Consider the following 15,762-nt stretch of genomic DNA (forward strand, 5'->3'; position numbering starts at 1 on the left):
ACACACATGTATATATACACACGTATATATACACACATGTATATATATATATACACATATATATACATATATATACTCTGATTTGCATCAGAGATTTGTATTTCAGCTTTTTAACTTAAAATTTATATATACATTATATATGTATTATATGTACACACACAATTTTTTCCTTAGAGTGAGGTGAGGTAAAATTTACTTCCCTATGGCTGTCACCAACTGGCCTTTCCTCTGCCTCCCAGTAAAATACAAAGAGGCCATCTGATGGACAACTCTATGCCCATGTAATGGCTGCAAAATATTTTCTTTCTAAGTGTTCTCCTCTAGACAAATTTATTCAACTTTTAAAATCAGTCATTATATTTCGTTTTATTATCATGATTGCTTTCTGCCTGAGACTGACTTTCCAAAGCCCTTTCTCAGTTTTATTTATTTATTTATTTATTTATTTTGAGACAGAGTTTTGCTCTTGTCACCCAGGCTGGAGAGCAATGGCACAATCTCAGCTCACTGCGACTTCTGCCTCCCAGGCTCAAGTGATTCTCCTGCCTCAGCCTCCTGAGTAGCTGGAATTACATGTCCCCGCCACCATGCCCACCTAATTTTTGTATTTTTAGTAGAGATGGGGTTTTTCCATGGTGGCCAGGCTGGACTCAAACGCCTGACCTCAGGTGATCCACTCACCTCGGCCTCCCAAAGTGCAGGGATTACAGGCATGAGCCACGGTGTTCTGCTTCTCCATTTGATTTTTTACTGTAAACTATTTTTGTCTGTCTGTGAAGCCTCTTTCTTAAAGTGTGGTGACCAGTCTCACGCTTAGTGCTCCTCATATAGTCTGGGCTATCCAGATCATGGTTTTCTGATGAAAGATCCTGGAAGGATAGTGTGATACAGGCAATATGAGACCAGGCTTTGAAATCAGGGTTTCCAGGAGACCTGAGTTAGAATTCCGGCTTCAAACATCCCGATTTTCTTGTCTAGAAATTGAGGATAATGTACCTATTTCACATTTAGCATAATGTTCCTATCACATTTATAAGGACAAATGTGATACTTATGAAACATGACTAGCACAGTGCCTTACACAGAGGAGTTATTCAAGTAATTGCACATACTAGATAATGAAGCTGGTGGTGCACCTGAAGTTGAAAATGACTAAATGTTTTGTTGGTTAAACTATCATCACTTAATAAACATAGACCAAGGAAGACTTCAGGCCTTTTCTTCAAATTGCTCTGAAATTTGATGACTTGCATCAGAGATTTGTATTTTAGCTTTTTTATTTTACCTTAAAATTTAGAAATTTTCTGTTTATAGCTTCTAAATCCTTCTTGCTTTTGAGGCTTGATATTCGCTCACCTTCCCATCTGTTGGCTTGAGGAGCAGAATACAATTCATTAATTTTGAGCCTGGGTTTTTCCTGAGACCAGGACCTGGCATTGTGACTACCAGTGGTGTGGCTCATTTCAGTGATACATGACTGTAGGACATGGTTAGGTGGGGCATTGTTCCTGCAGCTTCAGAAAGGCCAGGTAATTTCCTAGTGCCTAATATCTGCAGCCATTCTCTGTAAGACAGCTTAGAGAATATTCAAATGTTCTTGTTTCAGTAACAAATGCCTGGAGGACCAGAAACTAATTTCCTCTCCCTTGGTACATTACTGCGTTATTTTCTGTTTTTTCTTCTCTTAGAATTTTGAGATATTGTTAATGCTAGGGGCAGAATTTCTGGATTTGTCAAGCTGGCTTTCGATTTCAAATAGGTCACAACTAAGACTTCAAGAAAACTGAGAAAAGTCTCTCTGATCTTAGCCATAGGATATTTAGAACTTGTAAAAAACTTTATGTATTATTTATTTTCCTATTTTTCAACCTCTTTAAGTAGCTAATTTTTAAAAATTGCTTAAGAAAAATTCCCCAATCTGTAAGATATACAAAAGCTGTTTGCTGTGTTTAGATTTGAATTGTTTTAGACCCTCCATTTACTAAATATGTTAATTTCAAAAGTCATTAAAATTTCAAATCATTATATTTTGAAATCTTAGAATGAGAATGATAGTTCCTGCCTTGCCTATTTCATAAAGCAAAGAAGTAAATTCATATAAAAAGCACTTCATAATTTCTAAAATATCATATCACACATATTCATTTTGCTACAGAGAAAGACAAGTACTGATGGCAGTACATGACAATATGATAAATATGTGGTTTAAACAATAGGTATTCTAACAGCAAAGAGAAGAAAAGCCTGTAGATAGTTTATATAAAAATAATTTTCCATTCATTAGTAACTTACCAAATGATTAGGACTTACCATATTAGGACATATAATTGTATTCGGTTATAACAAGCATATCTGTGATTATCCTAGTCATAAATGAACAAATTAACACTAGATATTGTCTCGCATCATGGATGACGAATTTGTGTCTGGTTGAAAAGTTGGAAGTGGCTGCTTGGAGGGCTGGACTCACAAAGATTTTGAGGCTTTCTCATTCCGTCACAGAAAAGATTTGGGGACAGATTAGGATTTACATAAATGGCCACAATTTTCTGCATCTACTCACATCCAGAGGTGGAATCTAATTCTCTGATCATTAAATACGGACTGGCTTGTGACTTCCTTTAGGTGATAGAATATGGTGAAAGCAATTTTGTTCTGAGTTTTGAGACGCAGGCATTAAGAGGCTTTGTTTGATTCTGCTCTTGCTCCTATAACTTATACCACTAAGATCTCTTGAATGAGTCCACAGTATTTTTAAAGGATTAAGTACCATCTAGGGGCAAAGACTGGCTGTCCCAGCTGAGCCATCTTAGTTCAGTTAGCCCTGAGCCAAATCTGGTGCTGACTATAAATTCATGAGAAGCAAGGCCTGAACAGCCCAACCCAGACTAGCAGAATAGCCTCTAGCTCCCCTGCACACTTCTGAACTTGTAAATGCTTTCAGCCATTGAATGCTGAAGTGTTTTATTACACAGAAATAGATAATTGCTATAATTAGTGATGTAGGGGATAATATGCATTGCTCACCACTATTATAATAGTGATAGGAGATAATATTAATGTGCATTATATACTACACTATAATTACCTTCACTTCTTTGATTTTTTTCTCCCAAGTTCACAATCCTGGGTCAATAGTACACCACTTTTTAGAACAGTTGGGGTTCATCATTCGCAAAATTTTAGGCTGAGAATGGGGACTAGTTGCCTAGGCTTTCTGCTAGCACAGTATGTGTTTCTATTTTTGGAGCCTCGCAACTTGGAACTCTGACAATCTGCCAACTTCTCAGTGCCTTTTCCTACATATTGCACTCTGTCTTCTATTACTGTACCACTCTTAGAAAATCATCCATGATGAGGATCCATGAGGCCCACACAACCCGTGGACTGACAAATTTAATAGTCTATTATTGCAGACGTGTCTTACCTCTCTCTGATATACTTTAAAATTGAATCTAAATGTTCTGCTTGGAGAACTAGAGAGCCATCTTAATAAGTGATCAGTTTACTTAAAAAGCAAAAACAGGACTGTGGGTGGAGCTCGTCAGGAATCAGTGGATACAGCTTTCTCTGATGTGCCTCATCTGAATATTTTCAAAAGTGGCCATCAGCTTGGCAAATAGCCGATGGTGTCACTGAGGGAAGGACCAGAGAGAAATGAGCAACTCCACTGACCTGTGTTGTATTGATGAGAAAAGGAGTTTTGTGTCCTGGAGCAGTGCTGCGTATCCTACTGCAATGTTGATGTCATGGTCCCACCTAAAGCAAATGGCATTACTCATGCCAAGGAAGACTTAGGAACAATAGCAGCTCTATCTGTAAATCTTGCCTCTGAAATTTTGATGCCTTATGGAGGTACTTGCCCTAAGTCTAGATTTGGGGTCTTCAGAAAATTGCCGTTTTTCTTTTCTTTCTTTTTTTTTTTTATTATACTTTAAGTTCTAGGGTACATGTGCATAACGTGCAGGTTTGTTACGTATGTATACTTGTGCCATGTTGGTGTGCTGCACCCATCAACTCGTCAGCACCCATCAATTCATCATTTATATCAGGTATAACTCCCCAATGCAATCCCTCCCCCCTCCCCCCCTCCCATGATAGGCCCCAGTGTATGATGTTCCCCTTCCCGAGTCCAAGTGAACTCATTGTTCAGTTCCCACCTATGAGTGAGAACATGCGGTGTTTGGTTTTCTCTTCTTTATTGCGGCACTATTCACAATACCGTTTTTCTTTTCTGAAGCAGGCTACATGAATGATTGGAGTAGATAAAAAAATCACTTTCTGCACAATTTTTTTTGTAGATTAATTAATGGATGGAGTCATTCTAATGATAGATAGGGAAATTATTTCCATTGTAACTTGAAGAACAAAAACTGCCATATTTTAAGTTAAAGAGGTCTAAAATTTGTCAAGCTTATCAAAATTGCATGAACAATGAAGAGGTGCAAGTTTCTAACCCATTATGGAGCACATTAATTTCTTAATATGTATAGTTTTTCCGCCTCATTACTGTTTGTGTGATCCTTGTGGAAAACAGTGATTTTGGAAAAAAAATATGGGTCGGCATAATAGCTTTTAAAGATATTGAGATGTCTCCACTTGATTAGCATGTTGCAAATTAATTTTATTTCATTGGCACTGTCCTCTCCGTAGCCTTTTTGTTCTAAGCTAGAGGCATGATCCACCAAGTTTAGAGATTAAATCCAGATTTGAACTGAATCCAGTAACAATGTTAGCCAAGGCTATAAAAATGGTGAACAAATGGCTTAATAAAGTCAGAAAAGCAGTGAGAAAAAGGCAATATCTAGGTGGAAGAAATGACAACCCAAATTATGTAAGTGAAAGTTTCACCTGTGGTTACGTGGAAGCTACAACATTTACATAATAAACTTGTGAGCCTTGAATGATTTCCATGCAGTATGTTTCTAGTGCTTGCTGGCTTCATTTTCCTGCCTGTGAAAAGTAGGAAGAGAGGGAAATGAACTAAAGAAGAAACAGTTTGATTTGCCAGCAACATTTGTAGCTGTACGAGGGATAGGACTTGCCTGGTTGGAAAACTGTTTATCTTTAGTCTTCCCAGAAAGTAGAAAATGTTTCAAGTGAAGCAAAGCTTGAATCAAAGAACAAATCAAGAGTATAGGTATATACTCCTTGTTAACAATCTTTGAAACATTTAAGTTGACCCGTTGGACCTTTCAGTTAGACAGAGGGGCTTCTAAGTATCCTGAGGGAACTATTCCAGAACAGTCTGCTGCAACCAAAGCAGAGAGTCCTGTCTGTCAGCCTTCCCTGCTCCTTCTTCATTTAGTTCTCCAAATATTTATTTATCTCTATCTATATATGTATATATAGATATTATATAATATATTACATACACATATAAATATGTGTGTGTAATACAGATATATAAATGTGTATATATGTATATATACACACACATATATATGTGTGTGTGTGCGTGTCCATAATATGTGTATAATTTCATCTTGGCCTCTGCTTCCCAGAGGACTTTTATGTAAGTTCCATAGAAAAAGATGTTCTATGTCCCAAGAGTTGCAATTAAAGATCTAGAATTGTGTCTCAGTGACTCAGATTGTTCTGGTTTGGGTTATACGACTAACTCTAAATCAGTCACTGTGACCAGGAGTCTGTGACATTCTCACTGGTTGTTCTTAACTGACATTGTAATGCCTGATAATCGGATGGGACCAAGCCTTCTCCACCTCAATACCATGTGAAGAAAATATTGGAGAGGCAGTTCACCAAGGAAAATGAGGGGCTATAACTAGAGGGAAAATGAGTGCAAGGCGGCCAAAAAGTATCAAGCATTTGCTTCATCTTCAACTTACCTTCTAGCCCTTTCTATAGACTGGCAGCTTGTGAATTGTATTCTTTCTTTACCATGCTATTAGCCCCTAAATAACACACACAGCCTTTCTGTCTGGCTTTTCACTTCATTTCCTACCTCCTTTTTCTCAGCAAACACACATCTCTTCACAAACACTCCATTAGTTTTCATGTTTGTCTCAGTGCTCGGGTGTGTTTGAAGGGTTTCTCTCGGGCTGACTGACATTTCCTGATTGCTTACTATGTGTTATTTCTGTTTTACTCCTGGGCCATCATTCTTGGAAAGTCATCCCGTTCATCAATATCCTTTAACACTGTTTGGATTTGTGGGTGTGCATTCAAGCAGGAAGGGTGGCCTATGGAGGTGAGCAGAATCTCACTTATGTGCTTTGTCAAGTAGCAGGGGGATTCACAGCAAACAGAGGAACAGGCTTAGTCCTGGTTCTCCTTTCATCATGGGGCTAATAGGACAAAGCTATCAGGGTGATGAAGGAGGTGCTCAGGTGAGAGGGGAGGGACAAGCTGTTGAATATGTGTACTTTAGACACATATCTCTTTGTCAGAATATAAAGTGCTGAATGTTTTCATCTGAGCCTAAGAAACTGTTGCCATCACTCTTCAAGTCTCAGGGAAGGGCATCATTCAGTGTCCACTGCACGGTTTGCAGCTGCTCATTGTGAGTACTCTCAGATATCCTTGGCTGGTTCGGGCATTTCTCCCAGACTCATATTACAAGAATGATAACATTCTGGCTCAAAGATGTGATTATAGATTAAGTTGTCCATGACTGGTAGGCAGTTCTGAGAATACAGTGATACATTTCAGTTCCTGGCCAGCCCCAGGCTGCAGCTCAGATCCTCAACAGTTATCTTGTAATTGTTGTCATTCGGTCACAGTGTAGATTACAGATGAAAGCATATGTGGTATGCACAAGGATCACCACTTTTCCTGTCTAACTTTCCCAGCTTCTTTTTCTATCCTTGGATAAACTTGCCAGACGTCGATTACACTGGTGATTACAAAATGTTAATTTCTGAAGCTACCATTCTTTCTCCTATTATTAGCTAGTATTTCCCTCTGCAGAAGGAAATTTATTTGGAAAGGTGAATTTTTAAAATGTACTTTATGAAATATTTATACTGTCATTGATGTAGACATTCCATGAAAAATTTGTCATGTTTGATAAATAACTAAGGGAAAGCATTTGCTCTGCAGGACTTGTGGCTGGTGTGTTCATATCTGTGATCCTCATTCTCTGGATGAGGCAGAGAGCACACGAGTCTGCTTATTGTCTATTCATGTGTTGGCCATTTTTCACCCTATTTCTATCAGTACTGACTCTGATTGTGTCCATACGGTGCTGACTCAAAAAGTTCATCTCTTGGAGAGTTTGTCACAGTGTTTTGGGAGTACACCGAATAGTTGAATCGTTTTCAACTTATTACATTTCAAAGAGTACTGGACTAGGAGTCTAGAGGAACGGGTGCTGCTAATTAAATTGTGATTCTCAATTTCCACTCCTACAAAATACAAATGTTTGGTTTTGCTTCCTTTTATTAGTCATGTTGATTGATCCTAGAATCCTGTGCCTCTACAACTTGCTGTGAATGTTTTTGATGGGCTTCAGATAATGTTTTAATAATGTCTTAACTATTTTAAGATCTTATAGAGTGTCTTAAAAGTTCCCATTCCTCCAAAAAATGTTTCCTTAAGGGGATAGGTCTTATTATACGTGCAAAATCTAGCATCTTCACTATCATCATTAACAATCATCAGCATCTGAGATCATCACCGACATTTATGCAGTGCATGTTATGTGCCAGACATGACACTAAAGACATTGTATATCTTTTTCTCATGTGTTCTTACAGTAAGAGGTAATGGCAATATCTCAGTTTCATAGATGAGAAAAATTAAATTGAGAGGAAATTTTCCTAAAGATGCACAACTAGGACATGATGAAACCAAGGGCTCAAAATCAGTTTTGTCTGACTTCAAAGTGTATTTTTTCACCACTGTTCTGTATTCACTACCAAATGGATAAAATAAATGAGACAAATCCCTGCATCCTATATGTGGTATATTACCAAATTAATCAGTAGAGCAAGGATATGTTTTTGCATTTCATATACAGCTCCCTGACATCAGTGTATACCCACAGTGCATATTGATGGCTATCCTTAACTTTTACCTCTGTCCAGCAAAAATAGGCCCAAGATTTGTTCATTCTAAGGTTGCCATAATAAAGTGTTATCAAATATTTAAACATCAAAATACTTCCCCAGGGTGACCTTTTTTTTCTATCTCTCTTATTACAAACTGTTATTGCTCTATTGTTTTCTTCTATGTTAGAATTTGTTTCGATTATTCTCATATGTTTCCAGGGTTGAATGTTCCAGTTACTCATTACATTTTAGATGTATTTGCTCATAGTAATAGGCAAATAAAAGTTCCAAGATAAAAAGTAACCTCTGTGTTGATGTCTTTAACTTAAATAGAATATTTGGAGCAAGGAATATTTCTATTTTTTCTCTCATCAAACTTTTGACAATAGAAGTAGTTATTTTTATTTCTGAGTTTCATGTGCTTACAAGATGATGGAGTTTGTTATTTCTCCACAGCACCACTCATAGGAGAAAAAGAAAAAAAGGCAAATTCTCTTAGAATTGCCCTGGGATCTTGGATTCCTCTCCACCTCCCTTTTGAGCTAACTTTCATAGATTTTTAGAGGCCAGAAGTAGAGAGAGGACTGCTAGGAAGAATTTGCATGCATTCTACTATTTGCATATGTTTATGTAATGTGCTTCCAAGCATTTCCCTGTAACCTCAAGTTGTACATTTAAAAATTAAAACCTGGGCTGGGCACGGTGGCTCATGCCTGTAATCCCAGCACTTTGGGAGGCCAAGGTGGGCCGATCACCTGAGGCCAGAGTTCAGGACCAGTCTGAACAATGTGGAGAAACTCTGTTTTTACTAAAAATACAAAAATTAGCCAGGTGTGGTGGCATGCGCCTGTAATACCAGCTATTCAGGAGGCTTAGGCAGAAGAATTGCTTGAACCCAGAAGGCGGAGGTTGTGGTGAGACGAGATTGTGCCACTGCACTCTAGCCTGGGTGATAAGAGCGAAACTCCACCTCAGAAAAAAAAAAAGTAATAATAATAAAAATAAAAAACTTAAAATTAAAACCTTTACATTTCTATTCAATTTAAGGAAGAAAATTTTGTAAGTGAATATTTATGGTAGCAGTCATTTAACATGTTATCATTAAAAACTGGTGAAACAAGAAGAACCTGAATGTGGAACAGGTTAGTCGTATACTCATATTAATGGCCTCTTGTCCCGTTGTATTCTATGTTTGGCATTATAAGCCCATGGTGGTGAGAACTGAAATAAGAACATAAAAAATATGACTCTGTTTTGTATTTTATTGCAAAATAAATATAGATTGGACATCCCTAATCTGAAAATTTGAAATCCAAAGTGCTCCAAAATTTAAAACTTTTTAAGTGTTACCATGACTCCACAAGTGGAGAATTTCACACCTGATCTCACGCGAAAAGTTACAGTCAAACTTTGTTTTATGCACTAAATGATTCAAAATGTTGTATAAAATCGCTTTCAGGCTATGTGTATAAGGTCTATATAAAACATATATGAATTTTATATTTAGACTTGGGTCCCATTCCCAAGATATCTCAAGTTGTATATTTTGTATATGCAAATATTTCAAAATCTAAAATTATCTGGAATCCAAAACACTTCTGGTCCTAAACATTTTGAATAAGTGATACTCACACTGTGTGTGTATGTGTGTGTGTGTATTTTTTTTTTTTTACTTGACCTTATATTTTCCTCATACTAAGCCATATGAGATTGGGTAAATTATCCCCATATTTTAGATAACTATGCAAAATAGTAGGTACAATGCATGCAACCCTCAGGTGTGCAGTGCCAGTATTTAGTAGGCACAGCTATGAAAAGTGATGGAGGACAGGGGCAGTGCAGTAGACTAGCTCTCTTTCCTTCATTATTTACCGTCCAGTAGTTGTGTAATCAAGAAGAAACATGTGAAAGGTCAATAATACATGGAAGCTTATTATTATTCATAAACATGAACCATTTACAATGGAATAGTAGGGTTAAGGAAGATTAATTAAAGGAGATATTTTAGAATTGGGCAAGGACAATACCTGAAGAATACATGAAGGTGAGAAAACAACCCACATTGTGAATTTTTCAATTACACTTGACCTTTGAACAACACAAATTTGAACTGCAAAAGTCCTCTTATATGTGGACTCTTATCCTATAAATGTCACACTGAGTAGCCTGCCTCTCCTGCCTCCCCTTCTACCTCCTTCACTCCTTCTGGCTCTGCCACCTCTGAGACAGCAGGACAAACCCCTTCTCTTCCTCCGCCTCTTCAGCCTACTCAACATGAAGATAATGAGAAGGAAAGACTTTATGATGATTCATTTCCACTTAATGAATAGGAAATATATTTTTTATTCTTGTGATTCTCTTAATAACATCTTTTTTTCTCTAGCTTACTTTATTATAAGAATACAGTATGTAATTTATATAACATAAAAAATATGTGTTAATCAATTGTTGGCTCCTGGTTGACAGGAAGCTCTTAGCAGTTAAGATTTGGGGGGTCAAAAGTTATATGTGGATTTTTTTGATTGTATAGTGTGTTGATATTTCTAACCGCTCCATTGCTTTAGGGTCAACTGTATGTCTCTGTGACATATTTTGATATCTGAAAGATTGGATTAGAACTGAATGAGTTAATGTGGAAAGATGTGTATTCTTTATTTATAACATGATTATGTTTTATGTATGTAACACACTATATCCTAAGTATTCTTCCCACACAAGTCTATGTGGTTTATATTCTTATCATGATTTTACAGATGTCCGGACAACATGATAATTACAAAATTTGTATAATCCCTAAGTTTCCAATTTCCATACACATATTTCACGATCAAAGCACGGACTACAGAGGCAAGTGTTAGAAACAGGGAGATACATAATAGTTCTGTTGAATTTCTAGATCCAGCCTTACCCGAAGGTATTTTCTCAGTTGATTTGTTTGTTTTCTGGTTTTAGCTTAAGGGATTCAGGACTCAGTTTTAAATTGGGTTTTTGACACTGTAATCAACAGTTATGATTTTAGCACAGAAAAAAGGAAGGGGCAAATTTAGGATCCCTCCAGCAGTGGGGGTGGGGAAATTATTCAGGGGTGACCTTATTTTCCACTTTATTTGGTAGGAAGAAACTGAGTTTTCTTTCTTTTTTTTTTTTTTTTTTTTAACCTTATGAAGGGGAACTTGCAAATTTCTCACTAAGCTAAGCAAAATATAAAGCAGGAGAAGACTAGTATTTATTATGAAACATTTAAAATGAATGCTCTTCCACTTTGACCGATGTAGATACATTATAGTGGTGGAAGCCGGGAAGTGATGCATTTTTCTAGACCCAAACATCATTTATTTTATTTGCACTGGCTGCTTTCAAGAGAGCTACTTCCCTCCTCCTTTCTCATGCCCCTCTGTCTCTTTACCAATTAATCAGCCAATTAGTCATTTGTCTTTATAGCTTCCTTTCCCTTTCCCTTCTCCATGATTTTTCATTTTAAGGAGATAAACCTTCTGAGAGAGAAACCCCTAACCTTGAACGAGGTAAACAATCTCGTGCTGCCAATTATCTTCTTAAAGGAATGCAGTGAAGGTTTTATGCATCTCCTGAATGCTGCATTGTCAATTCCTTATCCCCAAAGAGAAAGCGGTGAATTTCCTGTGTTCACATCTTAAACAGAGGCAGCCTTTTCTCTTTTCCTCTGGTTTCTGATTATCGTGACTTACAGTAATAAAGTTCAAGGGAATGGGTAGAAGGGAGATAAATCGTGGTTTTTAATGAGAGTGATGTTTCATCATTCCTGCCAGACTGGAGTTCTGTGTAGGCACCAATGAAATAAGGGCATCAGGACTCATAAACATACACACAAATAAGCTTTCTAGTAAATGCTCTTTATCATGACCAGCCTGAGACTGAGTGCTACATAACCACATAGATGTTTTTGTAAGCAGCTATTTCAAGATCACTTCAGGGATTTGAAGAAGAGAGCAGTGAAGGATGGGAGCAGGTGAGGAGGATTCCTGTGGACAGGCAAATCTGCCTTCATGTGTCACCAAAATTATAAAGAGGTTGGAAGGATCCACTGCAGCCACTAGCAGTGTGTATCTCAACAGAGTTGTGGATAGTGGAATTGGCTAAATCAGTTCATCGTTTGGAGAGGGAACAAAAATGAGAAATGACTCGATAGTAAGAGGTATACAGCTGTATACCTATAGAAGATAAATTGGTATACAGCTGTTATTCATAACAACTGAGATTGCAGCAAGAATAGATGCCCTCACCATCCACCTGGAAAAGTCATATTAAGCATATGGAAAACATTCTGACAGGTAAATGTGAAAGCTTTTGAGTGGATGGCAGAGGACAAAAGCTGAAGCTTTGTGTCTTAAGGCCCAGAAGGGAAGAATTTCCATCCATGAAATCTCTTAGAAGTTCTGTAATGTCCTCAAGATTTCTTCTCAATACAGTCACCAGGGTTTGACAAAGTGTTTGTGATGAAGGCATATTGAAATATAGGTGAACTGCTTCTGATTCTATTGCACAGAAGCAGAGAAAAAGACGGAGGATAAAGCAAAACAGCAAGAATTGATAAGGGAGAGGCGTGGATATCCTGGGTAGGATTAAAGCTTTGAGCAAAGGTCAGAAACTGCAGTGTGTTTTGAATCATGAGGTGATCTAATTAACTATCAGATTCTGATTTAATAGCACTGATTTGGGGCTGATTGTCTCCATTTATATCAGGCTTCCAGGTGATGCCACAGCTGCTGCTCCTCAGAACACACTTAGAAAAGTAAAGATAAGAGATGCAAGTGAATTACAGGATAAAATGAACATCAACAACTTTAAAGGAGAAAAGAAGGAAAATACAAGCTACAAAGAGGAAAATCTATAGCCTGAAGGCAGGAGTGTATGGAAGCTGGCACTCAGTATTTACAAGGTTGTCTGTTACACTCCTTAAAGTCAGGTACGTGGCTGAAAAGCTGGAATATGCTTGTTATTGCGTGAGTCTCTGTTTTTGGCAACAATTGGCATCACCAATTTATTTTTCCCCTTCATTATCAGGTTTTTACAACCCATCTATTCCCAAAAGTGTTACAAGGCTGAATCAAGCAAGCTGATTTGCCATACCCAGCTATGTCTTGGAAGGTAAGACAGGAAATCGAGCCATAGCAGCTGAGATGAGGACTAGGATCTCCAGTTTGGGAGAAATAACATGGTGGTCACAGCATGAGTTTTGCAGTCTTTGATATTACATATAGCTTTGGTACCTACAAAATTTAAATTAAGTTTCTCATCCTCTATGAGTTTCAATTTTCTTATAAAATGTGAAAATTATGTTGTACCTAGGTTTATATAAATACTAAATTAAATAATTCATGTGTAGTTCTTAGGGGACTTATATTATGGAAAGTACTCATTCTGATCTTTATTATTAGTTGAATTGGAAGCAACAGAAAATTCTTGAGGGAGAATTTTAGTGATTTATCCTTCAATAACTTCTATCTTGAGCCCTACTTAGGAGCCTATGTTCAGACTCTGAGGTATCCCACTCAACAACTTTGAAGATTTTTTATAAAACATGTTACTCATTGCAGACTGGGGAGTTACTTGTAAAATGAAACTGAGAAAAATTGAGTTGTCAAGGTGAGATTAACCCAACAGCTTGAGAAACCAAAAAAGATAATCATATTCTATGTGGCATACATATTTATGAGGAATCTAAGAGACACATTTGTCTTTAAGCTTTCTACCAAACAGAAGAGCGCATATGTCTGTCCATGCCAAGATGGAAGCTAATAGCCCTTTGCATTGGTTTAGAAAAAGTACTCAAAGAAAAATTAATGTTTTGGCATTGAATAGAGTAAATTTTCTTCACTTGACATGGGTATTGTTAAGCAAAGGATCTGATGATATTTGCCTGTCTAGAAGAAAATGAACAAGGCAGTCTGATGAATTGCAAGGAATTTTAGACTCTGGGATCAGATAATCCTGATTTAAAATTTCAATTTGGCCACTTAGCAGCTATTTGGCATTTGTCCCATTTCTTAACTGATAATGAGATTTTATTTCCCACACAGAAAAGGTACGTACACACACATGCATACACACAAAGAGATAAAACTTTTAACTGATATAAGCATTGGTCATAATATTTAGTAAAAAAAAAAAAAAAAAAAGGAAAGTGGGAGGTTGAGGCAGGCAGATCATCTGAGGTCAGGATTTCCAGATCAGCCTGGCCAACATAGTGAAACCCTGTCTCTATTAAAAATGTAAAAATTAGCTAGGCATGGTGTTGGGCACCTGTAATCCCAGCTAATCAGAAGGCTGAGACAGGAGAATCACTTGAATCCAGGAGGCAGAATTTGCAGGGAGCCGAAATCAAGCCATTGCACTACAGCCTGAGTGACAGAGTGAAACTCCCTCTCAAAAAACAAACAACAATAAAAACAAAGAAACGAACAAAAAACCAGGCATGATCAAGAAGTGGAGGCTTATGGAGATAGCCCCATGGAAAGCACGTGTGTTCATCTTAGGCCCATTCTTCACATTGGCTAGAAAATTTGGACTGATTGTTTATTAATTCAGGAAAAGAATATCAACACAGGTGATGACCCTCCGTAGAAGCTTGGTGAAACTGCATAGACATGTTAATTGAGGTTTGAGAAACATTTATCTGTGGAAAGTGGGATTCAGTTCCAAGGAGATGGTGATGGAGATGGTGAAAAAAGCCGCGACTCTTGGAAAGTAGTAAGAACCAGGCCATGACCACATGTATTAGTTTGTTCTCATGCTTCTAATAAAGACATAACCATGAGTGGGTAATTTATAAAGGAAAGACATTTAATTGACTCACAGATTAGCATGGCTGGGGAGGCCTCACAATCATGGCACAAAGCCAAGGAAGAGCAAAGGCACGTCTTACATGGTGGCAGGCAAGAGAGCATGTGCATGGGAACTGCCCTTTATAAAACCGTAAGATCTCATGAGACTTATTCCCTATCATGAAAACAGCATGGGAAAAACTCACCCCCATGACGCAATTACCTCCCACTGGGTCCCTCCCACATCATATGGGGATTATGGGAGCTACAATTCAAGATGAGATTTGGGTGAAGACACAAGCCAAACTATATCATTGTGCCCCTGGCCCGTCACAAATCTCACATCCTCACATTTCAACATCAATCATGCCTTCCCAACAATCCCTCAAAGTCTTAACTAATTCCAGCATTAACTCAAAAGTCAAGTCCAAAGTCTCATCTGAGACAAGGCAAGTCCCTTCTGCCTATGAGCCTGTAAAATCAAAAGCAAGTTAGTTACTTCCTAGACACTATGGTGGTACAGGAATTGGCTAAATACACCCATTCCAAATGGGAGAAATTGGTTAAAACAAAGCGGCTACAGGCCCCATGCAAGCCTGAAATCCAATAGGGCAGTCATTAAACCTTAAAGTTCCAAAATTTTCTCCTTCGACTCCATGTCTCACATCCAGGTCACACTGATGCAAGAGGTGGGCTCCCACAGCCTTGAGCAGTTTCACCCCTGTGACTTTGGAGAGTATATAGTCCCCCCTCCAGGCTGCTTTCATGGGCTGGCATTGAGTGACTGTGGCTTTTCCAGGTGCATAGTGCAAGCTGTTGGTGGATCTACCATTCTGGGGTCTGGAGAATCATGGCTTTCTTCTCAGAGCTCCACTAGGCAGTGCTCCAGTGGGAACTCTGTGTGGGGGCTCCGACCCCACATTCCCTTCTACACTGCCCTAGGAGAG

This window comes from Piliocolobus tephrosceles, chromosome 9, assembly GCF_002776525.5.
Source record: "Piliocolobus tephrosceles isolate RC106 chromosome 9, ASM277652v3, whole genome shotgun sequence".
Lineage (NCBI taxonomy): Eukaryota > Metazoa > Chordata > Mammalia > Primates > Cercopithecidae > Piliocolobus > Piliocolobus tephrosceles.